The following is an 11469-nucleotide window of genomic DNA, read 5'->3' on the forward strand; positions in this document are numbered from 1 at the left end:
TTTAAGCTGCACTGACATCGCACACAACACGGGCGAATAGCTTTTCGCCTCCGTCGAAAAGCGGCCGCTGATGCCGGGATTCGATCGCGCATATTTGGGAACAGTTGTCGAGCACCGTAACCACTCCGCCACCCTGGCGGGGCCCATCTACTTTTTGTCTCACCAGCTGGCCCTTACCTCTAACTTACTGAGCCACGTGCCACTGCTGGAGGGTTTTTTGGGTCTGTGTTGTTTGCTTCATTCTGATCGCAGTCAAGAACTGACAGCAATAAAACCTTCACAGAAAGGACCGAAATAAGCACCTCCCCCACTCGGTCTTTTGTTAAACCTAACTTTTTGTTAAACATGCGTACGACAACACTGCACGTAAATAATTAGACAACCGCGATAACCATATAACACTTCAAGAAGCGTCCCTCTAATGCTAAGACAATAAACCTGACTAGCATAACACGTCTAACACCTAGCGAAAGAGACAAATGAGATGAGAAAGAGGTATGGCTTGATGTCCCCAGTTAATAATTGTTGAATTTAATTTCAAATCGCCTCAAGTATTATCACTTTAAATGGAGAATGAGAGAATGAAGAAAATGGAGAGAAAAAATGGAGGATGAGATAGCTGTCTCTTTTCTTTTGTTGTTTTAGCAAGCTGCTTTTTTAATTTAGTGAGAAATCTATGTGTGAGAAATCCGATCTCACCATACAAAGGCTGCTAAAGAGCTTTTGCAATATCCATACAATTCTTGCAATATTGGAATGTACGCTGTTATTTATATACTTAAATATAATCCTGTATTCTTGCCGAAATGCTTTTTCTGTTTTTTTTTGCTATATTCAATTCTGTTTAAAGGACACATTTTTGGTTGCGAAAATTCACTTTTCTGCAAGTTAAACTGCGTACCCTTGTAGCCCGCTTACTGTGGCATCTCGAAGTTTCACTGAGGAAGGCGGCGAATAATTAATTCTGTAAAAATTTCACCATCCAAAATTTCGCTTTATATAAAATGATATTCTTCATGTCAGATGTCTATGCGGCTACCTATGCTCGTCGGAGTTCATGTTTTCTGATCATTTCAGGTCTGTTATACCCGCAAATGTAAACACAAATAAAGTCAAAAATTGAAGTTCTCGGCAATTTCGCTGCGAGTAACAACATGTGCCTCGTCGGCAGTCTTTCAGGTGATTATTCGTTGACAGATTTCAATAGTTCATGGCTGATAATGCTCGATTCGCCACTTACGTCGAGATGTCGGTGCCCTCTTGGGACCGCTATTTCGTTCGTTCAGCATATCTGTCAGCTGTTTTCAGAGAGTCCTCGAAGCGGCGCCATCTAGCGAGAAATAGCAGAAATTTTGTGCAAGTGAACTTTATGAAGAAATCAAAAAACAATTAAATATTGAATTTGCGATACTTTATAGAACACCAGCGATAACTGTTCGAATCCACTACGTCGGATTTTTTAGTTATTATTTATTCACAATACACAGCAAGCAGTTAGATTACTGCCATCTTCCATGGGGCGGTGTTCCCTATGGAATGCCTTTGGATGTAAATATATGTAAATCCAGTGGTCAACACAGCAAGGAGGCGACATGAAATGTTAGCGTCCCGTAATGATGGCAATATCGACTTTACAGCACCAAAATAACTTATCGCCTTGTATAGTTGTGTAGTCCCTTTTAAGTTGTATTCAGAAAGCTATTCCAGCTGAACTCACTGTTCACCTTGCAGCGAGAGAACCAGGAAGAAGAGAGAACAAGTTTTGGGAACCTACCGTTGACGTTCCTGCATGACGCTATTACTTTTGCCGCAATCGCGTGTGTAAATTTCCTTGTATATGAAAACACCAGCATCGCCATTCTCCCCGTGTGAGCGTGTGGCAAGTTTCAGCCAACCAAGAAGAAGGAGAAGAAGAAGAAGATCGGAATTACGCCTCGGGGATCCACTCTCAAAATATTACTGCTATAATGCTGGGGTTAAACATGCTCCGGATAAATGACATTCGGGCGTTGATGACGCCTCTAGCAAATGGTGGAGATTGCGAAAGCCGGTGGCACGGTCGGTTACCAGGTAAGGTAGACTTGCTAATCTCGCGCAGTATTCCTTTTCAGCGAAACTAAATTCTTATGTTGCGGGAGCCCTATTTAAATCCTAATAGAGAACGGGGCATTTAAAGAAGGAAGAACTGAGCCGCCTACAACCTAGAAGCACAAGACGCTTCTGCGGGGTGCTGCGAGTGAATTTTTGGCGAAGTGCGTCATAGATGCGTATCTAAGAGCGCAAGATTCCACTCGTAGCGCATCTACAGCGGACGCTATAGAAGCCCTGCCAAGTGCATCGGGCGCGGTTGATATCACGCAGCAACATACCACAAGGTGCTGAAAAGATGATATCTTGCATAACGAGGAGTCGCCAGGAGCACACTGGTATAAAGACATTTTGGCCTAGGAATTAATCTTTCAGACGTCACCAGAGGCTACAACGCTGGTCTCTTAGGAGAACTAAACCAACGCTCACATGTGAGTCTCTCTTCTCAATGCTACTTTCGTGGCTTGTGAACCTGATTTCTTCACAATATATTCTACCCGCTCTTTTTTCTCTTCGACATTATTGGTTTCTAAGTTTGTTCACTAATGAGCGCTCCATCCTGAAAAGATCAATTTTGAAGGGTTTGGTTGTTGTTTTATTTTAACGAAGTAGCTGTAATAGCCCCTTTCATCCGAACATCCAACGTTGGAGTTGTCGGCGTCATCATCGTGAGCTTTTTAAATGAAAAATCGCAAGCAGACGCAAGTAGCTTGCAGCGACAGCTGACATGGGCACTGATTCTTTGACGGCCTGTGTGACTTAACGAGACCAATGGATGCGTTAAAGTTGGGAGGAGTTGTCATCTCTGATTGCTCATTTGCGGCGGGTAGGTTCAATAAGAATGCACCTTCCGGTGCTCCTGGATGCCGTCACTGTATAGCAGGACTACGCAGGCACGTACATTCGGATTGGTTAAAGTTGAGCTTTCGGCTGGCCACATACGCTTTCGCGTGAAACCCTTTATTACCGAGCTTAAATGTTTTTTCTAATTTTTTTCTCCACTGAACAATTTTTATTTTTTGCACATTTTGTTTCGGTTTACAGGTTACTCCACCAAAAATGATGAGCGAAACTACTGTGTCCGGGGAAAAAAACAAACAAGATTGACATTGAACAGAACAAACATTCACTAAGGCAAATTATTTTAAATCAGCATTTTAACGCAGTTCGTCTACCCTTTAAAATTTTCTAGAAACATCTACGGGGCACTTTGCGCTATTAAAATACCATGAAACGAAGGCGTGCATTGCAGGGTGGTATGAAGTCCTCCACTACAGCACTTGTTTCTCTCTACTTTCAATCCCACGTTCCTCCTCCCTCCTTTTTCTTACGGCTCGGTTAAGGTGTCCGCGGATAATTGTGACATCGCCTTTTCTTTCCTGCAAACCAATTCGAAACGCCGATGATACTTGGTGTACAGTTTCTGCTCCTGTGTGCTGTGTGGTGTGGCGTTCAAGGAAGCGCCAAATGAAAGGCGAAAACAGACGCCTGGATCGGTCTGTCGGCGGGGTCAGCTTCGTATATGCGGGAATTGCCTGTTGACGTCCTGACTGGATGTGGTGTCATCATGACGTCAGTTTCATTTATTTGATATGGTCGGATGTGACGTCATGATGACGTCCCCTGGTCATGAAGTCATAGTCAGTCATCTCTGACATCTATCCCTACCACTTCGTATCAGTAACTAGCGGTGGCAGTCCCCATGGCAACCGCGCTGGCGTGACACGAGACAGTGAGAACTGAAATAAGTTTATCACTTGCCCAGCGTGGCTACGCTACGATGATTGACAGCTATAGTGGTACAGGACACCGGACGTGAGTATGAGGAATTAAAGGCTTTCGCCGGAAAACGTTAAAATAATGGTTTGATTTTGTGGACACTGGACTAAGAGGATAACTGAGATGAAATAAAAAATTTTATACAATGACCATCAAAAAACAGGATTTTTTTCGAAACTCCACAGCCCACATCACGGTCCCCTGAAAACTCGAAACAGTCGGATACTGCTGAATGCGCCTCGGTTTCGAGGGGGACGTGGAGCGGCGCTTGTTTGCAATGATGCTGAATTCAAAGCCGTTGGTTGCAATGGTAGCGCAGGCAGACGAGGAGTAAATTTACTAAACATGGTGTGTGGTGAGTTGGAACAACGTATAGTTGGGAATATAGACAAAGCGTGACCTCGAAGCTTCACTCTATGCATTAGCAACCAGTGCAAAACCTACAACAAAAACACCAGCCGGTGAATAATTATAGGAGTTAACGTTTCATTCAAGTTGTTAGACGCTCATACTTGGTGTTCTAGATCGTAACCACAGTATCACTGAATGGATGTAACGCAGTGCAGGTTCCAGTCGCAACGATCATTTCAGTGAAGCGCATCGTCTTAAATGTGTTAACACATATAACGCAGTTAAAGTAGTCGAGGATATGGTTGGCATGATGCAATGTCCAAGACTAAATATTCAAGCGCATCGCATTTTTAGCAAGGGGCCACTAGTGAATTAAATGACCGAAACACTGAAAGCTTTTTCAATCTCAATGATTCACTGTTAGTCGCTGTTAAAGGTTGAGCCTGGAAAGAGATATTTGCTGCACACTATACAGACAAAAAAAGAAATTATTCTCGGCAAAAGGATTAGTAAGTCATTTTATTTCCCCTGTTACTGATTCATTGTTGTCAAAGTACTTGTTCGTACAGAGAATGTGTTACGCGGCCTCTTGGTTTAGACCCTCAAATAGTCACTCAGTTCAGTTCAGTCGTTCAGTCGTGTCCGACTCTTCGTGACCCTATGGACCATGTCACGCCACGCTTTCCGGTCTCTCACTATCTTCCTAATATCACATAACATCATCTGCAGTGCCTCGAGGATGCCATCTAACCATCGCGTTCGCTGCCTACCCCTTCTCCGGCGACCCTCAACCTCTCCCAACTTCAAATCTTTCTCCAGCGACTCCTCTCTTCTCATCAGATGACCAAAGTAGCTAAGCTTTAACCTTCCAATGAGCAGTCAGGGTTTGTGGTCGACTATATCGACTGATTTGATCTTCTGGCTGTCCAAGGAACTCTCAAGAGGCTCCGCCAGCACCACTATTCAAACGGGTCAATTCTTCGGCGGTCAGCCTTCTTCACAGTCCAACGCTCGCATCCATACATCACAAATGGAAAGACCATAGCACAAGTAATACGAATCTTAGTTGGCAGTGTAATTTCTTTGCTTTTTACTAGGCGGTCAAGGCTAACCATTGCTCTCTTTGCCAGAAGCAGGCGTCTCCTAATTTCATGGCTGCAGTCTCCTTCCCACGTAATCTTGGAGCCCAAGGAGAGAAAATCTGTCACAGCTTCCACTTCTTGTCCATTGATGCTCCAGGACTTGATAAGGCAAGACGCCATGATCTTTGTCTTTTTAATGTTCAGTTTAAGCCCAAACTTCTCACTCTCTTCTTGTACGCTCATCAGAAGTCTCTTGAGTTCCACTTTACTTTCTGCCATTAAAGTGGTATCATCCGCATATCTAAGGTTGTTGATACGTTTTCCAGCAATCTTCACTCCAGCTGAAGAATCGTCCAGACCGGCCTTCCTCATGATGCACTCAGCATATGGGGTAAATAGGCAGGGCGACAGTATGCAGCCTTGCCTCACTCCTTTCTCAATCGGAAACCAATCAGTAAGACCATGCCCAATTCTGACTGTGGCCTCTTGTCCTTCATACAGGTTCCTGAGGAGACAGATGAGGTGAATTGGAACTCCCATCTCTTGGAGAGCTTGCCACAATCTGCTGTGATCTACGCAGTCAAACGCTTTCGCATAATCAATAAAGCAGAAGTAGATGGGTTTCTGGAACTCTCTTGCTTTTTCCATGATCCAGCGAAGGTTGGCAATTTTGTCTCTAGTTCCTCTGCCCTTGCGAAACCCAGCTTGCACGTCCGGAAGCTCCCGATCCACATACTGCTGTAGCCTTGCTTGGAGGATTTTCAACATCACCTTGCTAGGATGCGAAATAAGCGCGATCGTGCGGTAGTTGGAACAATCTTTGGCACTGCCGTTCTTTGGAATGGGGATGTAAACTGACCTCCTCCAATCCTGTGGCCACTGCAGGGTTGTCCAAATCTTGTGACATAATGTATGCAGAATGTTAACAGCGTCATGGTTGAGGTTTTGAAGCAACTCAGCTGGAATGCCATCAATACCGCTAGCTTTGTTCTTAGGAAGGCTGGCTAAGGCCCATTCAACTTCACTCTTCAGGATGCTCGGCTCGAGATCAGTAATCACAACCGTCTTATGTTGGGTTTGCACATTCGGGTCCTTCTTGTACAGTTCTTCTGTGTATTCCTGCCACCTCTTCTTTATCTCTGAGGCTTCAGTGAGGTCCTTGCCTCGTTTGTCGTTTATCACGCCCAGCTTAGCACAGAAGCTTCCTTTGATATCTTTGAATGTCTTATACAGAGCTCTTGTGTTCCTTAATTGGCTGTTGTCCTCAACTGCTTGGCACTGTATGTTTAGGAAGGCATTCTTATCTCTCCTTGCTATTTTCTGAAAATTCGCATTGAGAACCTTGTATCTTTTCTCTTTCCCCCATAAATTTGCCATCCTCCTTTCCTCAGCTATTTGCAAAGCCTCTTCGATAACCAGTTTGCTTTCTTGCATTTCTTATGCTTAGGAACTACCTTAGTAGCAACTTCTTGTATTATATCACGAACATCAGTCCACATCTCTTCGGGCTCTCTGTCTTCTAGTTCTAATTCTTGAAATCGATTCCTCACTTCCACAGCATATTCTAATGAAATTTGATCCAGATCATACCTGAGAGGCCTTCTAGTTGTCTGCGTCTTCCTCAATCGAAGCTTAATTTTGGCAACAAGAAGCTGATGATCGGTGCCACAATCGGCCCCAGGCCTTGATTTTACTGCTCGTATGGCGCTTCTCCATCTCTGCCGGCAAAGAATATAATCGATCTAATTCCTGTACAGATCGTCCGGTGAAGTCCATGTGTACAGGCGCCTCTTGTGCTGTCGAAAATGAGTATTCGCTATGGTCAGGTTGTTTTCTTGACAAAACTCTACTAGCCTCTGCCCAGCTTCATTTGGCTCGCCAAGACCGAACTTGCCTATAATTCCGGATATTTCTTCACTCCCGACCTTAGCATTCCAGTCTCTTATGAGAAAAACGACGTCTGATGAGGGGGTGTGGTCTAAAAGGCATTGTAGGGCCGCATACAATCTCTCAACGTCAGCTTCTACAGCAGTAGTGGTCGGTGCATAGACTTGGATAACTGTTATGTTGAAAGGGTGACCTTGGATCCGAAGTGAAATCATTCGGTCGTTTTTGGGGTTGTACCCTAGCACTGCTTTGCCCATTTTTCTGTTTACTATGAGAGCGACCCCATTCTTTATCTTGGATTCGTGCCCACAATAAAAGACATAATGGTCGCCGGAGTTAAATTCTCCCATTGCGGTCCACTTGAGCTCGCTGATACCCAAGATATCAATGTTCAATCTGTCCATTTCTCGCTTGACGAAATCCAGTTTACTTTGCGTCATAGATCTTACATTCCATGTTGCTATGTGATATATCTCCTTGCAACATCGAACTTTCCGGTCGCTTCCCGACACATCCACAACTGAGCGTCCTTTTGGCTTTAGCCCAGCCGCTTCATTCGTCCTGGAGCTACTAGGAATCGCCCTTTGTTCATCCCCAGTAACATGTGGGACGCCTTCCAACCTGGGGGGCTCATCTTCCGGCGCCATATCTTTAATGGTATTGTGACTGGCCATAGGGTTTTCTTGACAGGAAATACTGGAGTGGGTTGCCATTACCTTCTCCAGTGAATCACATTTGGTCAGAACTCTCTGCCGTGACCTGTCTATCTTGGGTGGCCCTACACTGCAGAGCTCACGACTTCATCGAGTTTCGCAAGCCCCTCCGCCACGACAAGGCAGTGATCCATTAAGGGGCAAATATCAAATAGCCACTACAATAATTAATTTGCCAGTACAGGCTTTAACTGCAACAGATACTAAGGCCAACTACATCCACTCTTTGCTTTAAGAATATGAGACCGTTCAGATCATTACTGCCCCGCCGGAGTGGCGCAGGGGTTACGGCGCTCGAATACTGTTCCCAAGGACGCGGGATCGAATCCCGGCCTCGGCGGCCGCTTTTCGGTGGACCCGAAAAGCAAGGTGCCCGTGAGCTGTGCGATGTCGGTGCACGTTAAAGAACCCCAGGTGGTCGAAATTTCCGGAGCCCTCCACTACGGCGTCTCTCATAGCCTGAGTCGCTTTGGGACGTTAAACCCCACAACCAAACCAGATCATTACTTTTGCAGAATTAGCGAAACAAAAATATAAAGTGACGCTTAGAAGCCAGTAGACAACGACTGCTCCAAAGTCACGCGCAAACGAAGTGTATTACTGCTACGTGGATGCACGTTTGACAGCACACGCTACGTTCAGTGTTGAGAAATCCCCGCCGCTGATGCGCAGTGTGTAGGGCGCTCGACTGCTCTCAATTATGCGAGATGCAGTCCTTCTTGCGGCGGACGCTTTTCGGTGGATGTGAAAAGCCAGGCGTCAGTGTGCTGTTTGATATCAGTGCAGGTTAAAGAATCTCAGGTAGTCGCTATTGCCTACGTGCTCCGCTACGGCGTCTCTCATAGCCTGAGTTGCTTTTGGACGTTAACCAAAGGAAATCGATGCTCAGAAAGTTGGCCTTAGAAATGCAACAATAAATACCAATATTAATTTCGGACCTCTCGGTGCAAACTTGTGAAATATATATCAAATAGGACTTCTTAATGACAATTTGGTAGTGAATGGAAGTTATGGCTTAGAATCAGAGAGGAGCATCCTAAACTACACCTGCTTCATCACTCGTGGCTCGTGAAAGCAGCTGAGGCGAGCGATGAGTCTATTTTCTTCTGGGAATTGGAGAACATTAGTATGTCCCTTAGCAAAAAACAGGCACACTAAAAATGTACTTCAAACGCATTGTATTTATTTCGTATTAATTTCGCATTTTTTTGTCCCAATGCCATACAAATATGTTATAAATATGCTAGGAGTACAACACTGCATATCTCAATATCAGTCAGTCAGTTCAGGCGTTCAGTCGTGTCCGACTCTTCGTGACCCTATGGACCATGTCACGCCACGCTTTCCGGTCTCTCACTATCTTCTTAACATCACATAGCTTCATCTGCAATGCCTCGAGAATGCCATCTAACCATCGCGTTCGCTGCCTACCCCTTCTCCGGCGACCCTCAACCTTTCCCAACATCAAATCTTTCTCCAGCGACTCCTCTCTTCTCATCAGATGACCAAAGTAGCTGAGCTTTAACTTTAGAATTTGACCCTCCAATGAGCAGTCAGGGTTTATGGTCGACAATATCGACTGATTTGATCTTCTGGCAGTCCAAGGAACTCTTAAGAGTCTTCGCCAGCACCACAATTCAAACGCGTCAATTCTTCGGCGGTCAGCCTTTTTCACAGTCCAACTCTCGCATCCATACATCACAACTGGAAAGACCATAGCACGGGTTATACGGATCTTGGTTGGCAGACTAATGTCTCTGCTCTTTACTACACGGTCAAGGCTAACCATTGCTCTCTTTCCCAGAAGCAGGCGTCTCCTAATTTCATGGCTGCAGTCTCCTTCCGAGGTAATCTTGGCGCCCAAGAACAGAAAATCTGTCACAGCTTCCACTTCTTGTCCACTGATGCTCCAGGACTTGATAGGGCAAGACGCCATGATCTTCGTCTTTTTAATGTTCAGTTTAAGCCCAAACTTCTCACTCTCTTCTTGTACGCGCATCAGAAGTCTCTTGAGTTCCACTTCACTTTCTGCCATTAAAGTGGTATCATCCGCATATCTAAGGTTGTTGATACGTTTTCCAGCAATCTTCACTCCGGCTGAAGACTCGTCGAGAGCGGCCTTCCTCATTATGCACTCTGCATATAGGTTAAATAGGCAGGGCGACAGTATGCAGCCTTGCCTCACCCCTTTCCCAATCGCAAACCAATCAGTAAGACCATGCCCAGTTCTGACTGTGGCCTCTTGCCCTTCATAAAGGTTCCTGAGGAGACAGATGAGGTGAATTGGAACTCCCATCTCTTGGAGAGCTTGCCACAATCTGCTGTGATCTACGCAGTCAAACGCTTTCGCATAATCAATAAAGCAGAAGTAAATGGGTTTCTGGAACTCTCTTGCTTTTTCCATGATCCAGCGAAGGTTGGCAATTTGGTCTCTAGTTCCTCTGCCCTTGCGAAACCCAGCTTGCACTTCCGGAAGCTCCCGATCCACATACTGCTGCAGCCTACCTTGCAGGATTTTTAACATCACCTTGCTAGCATGCGAAATAAGCGCGATCGTGCGGTAGTTGGAACAATCTTTGGCACTGCCTTTCTTTGGAATGGGGATATAAACTGACCTCCTCCAATCCTGTGGCCACTGCAGGGTTGTCCAAATCTATTGACATAATGTATGCAGTGTGTTAACAGCGTCGTGGTTGAGGTTTTGAAGCAACTCAGCTGGAATACCATCAATTCCGCTAGCTTTGTTCTTAGCAAGGCTGGCTAAGGCCCATTCAACTTCACTCTTCAGGATGCCCGGCTCGAGATCAGTAATCACAACCGTCCTATGCTGGGTTTGCACATCCGGGTCCTTCTTGTACAGTTCTTCTGTGTATTCCTGCCACCTCTTCTTTATCTCTGAGGCTTCAGTGAGGTCCTTGCCTCGTTTGTCCTTTATCACACCCAGCTTAGCACAGAAGCTTCCCTTGATATCTTTGATTGTCTTATACAGAGCTCTTATGTTCCTTAATTGGCTGTTGTCCTCAACTGCTTGACGCTGTATGTTCAGGAAGGCATTCTTATCTCTCCTTGCTATTTTCTGAAAATCCGCATTGAGAACCTTGTATCTTTCTCTTTCCCCCATACCTTTTGCCATCCTACTTTCCTCAGCTATTTGCAAAGCCTCTTCAGATAGCCAGTTTGCTTTTTTGCATTTCTTTTGCTTTGGAACTACTTTAGTAGCAACTTCTTGTATTATATCACGAACATCAGTCCACATCTCTTCGGGCTCTTTGTCTTCTAGATCTAATTCTTGAAATCGATTCCTCACTTCCACAGCATATTCTAATGGAATCTGATCCAGATCATACCTGAAAGGCCTTCTAGTTTTCTGCGTTTTCCTCAACCGAAGCTTAATTTTGGCAACAAGAAGCTGATGATCGGTGCCACAATCGGCCCCAGGCCTTGTTTTTACTGCTTGTATAGCGCTTCTCCATCTCTGCCGGCAAATAATATAATCGATCTGATTCCTGTACAGACCGTCCGGTGAAATCCATGTGTACAGGCGCCTCTTGTGCTGTTGAAAATGAGTA

Source organism: Amblyomma maculatum, unplaced genomic scaffold (genome assembly GCF_055883805.1).
Source record: "Amblyomma maculatum isolate TAMU_Amacu unplaced genomic scaffold, ASM5588380v1 scaffold_13, whole genome shotgun sequence".
NCBI classification, from domain to species: domain Eukaryota; kingdom Metazoa; phylum Arthropoda; class Arachnida; order Ixodida; family Ixodidae; genus Amblyomma; species Amblyomma maculatum.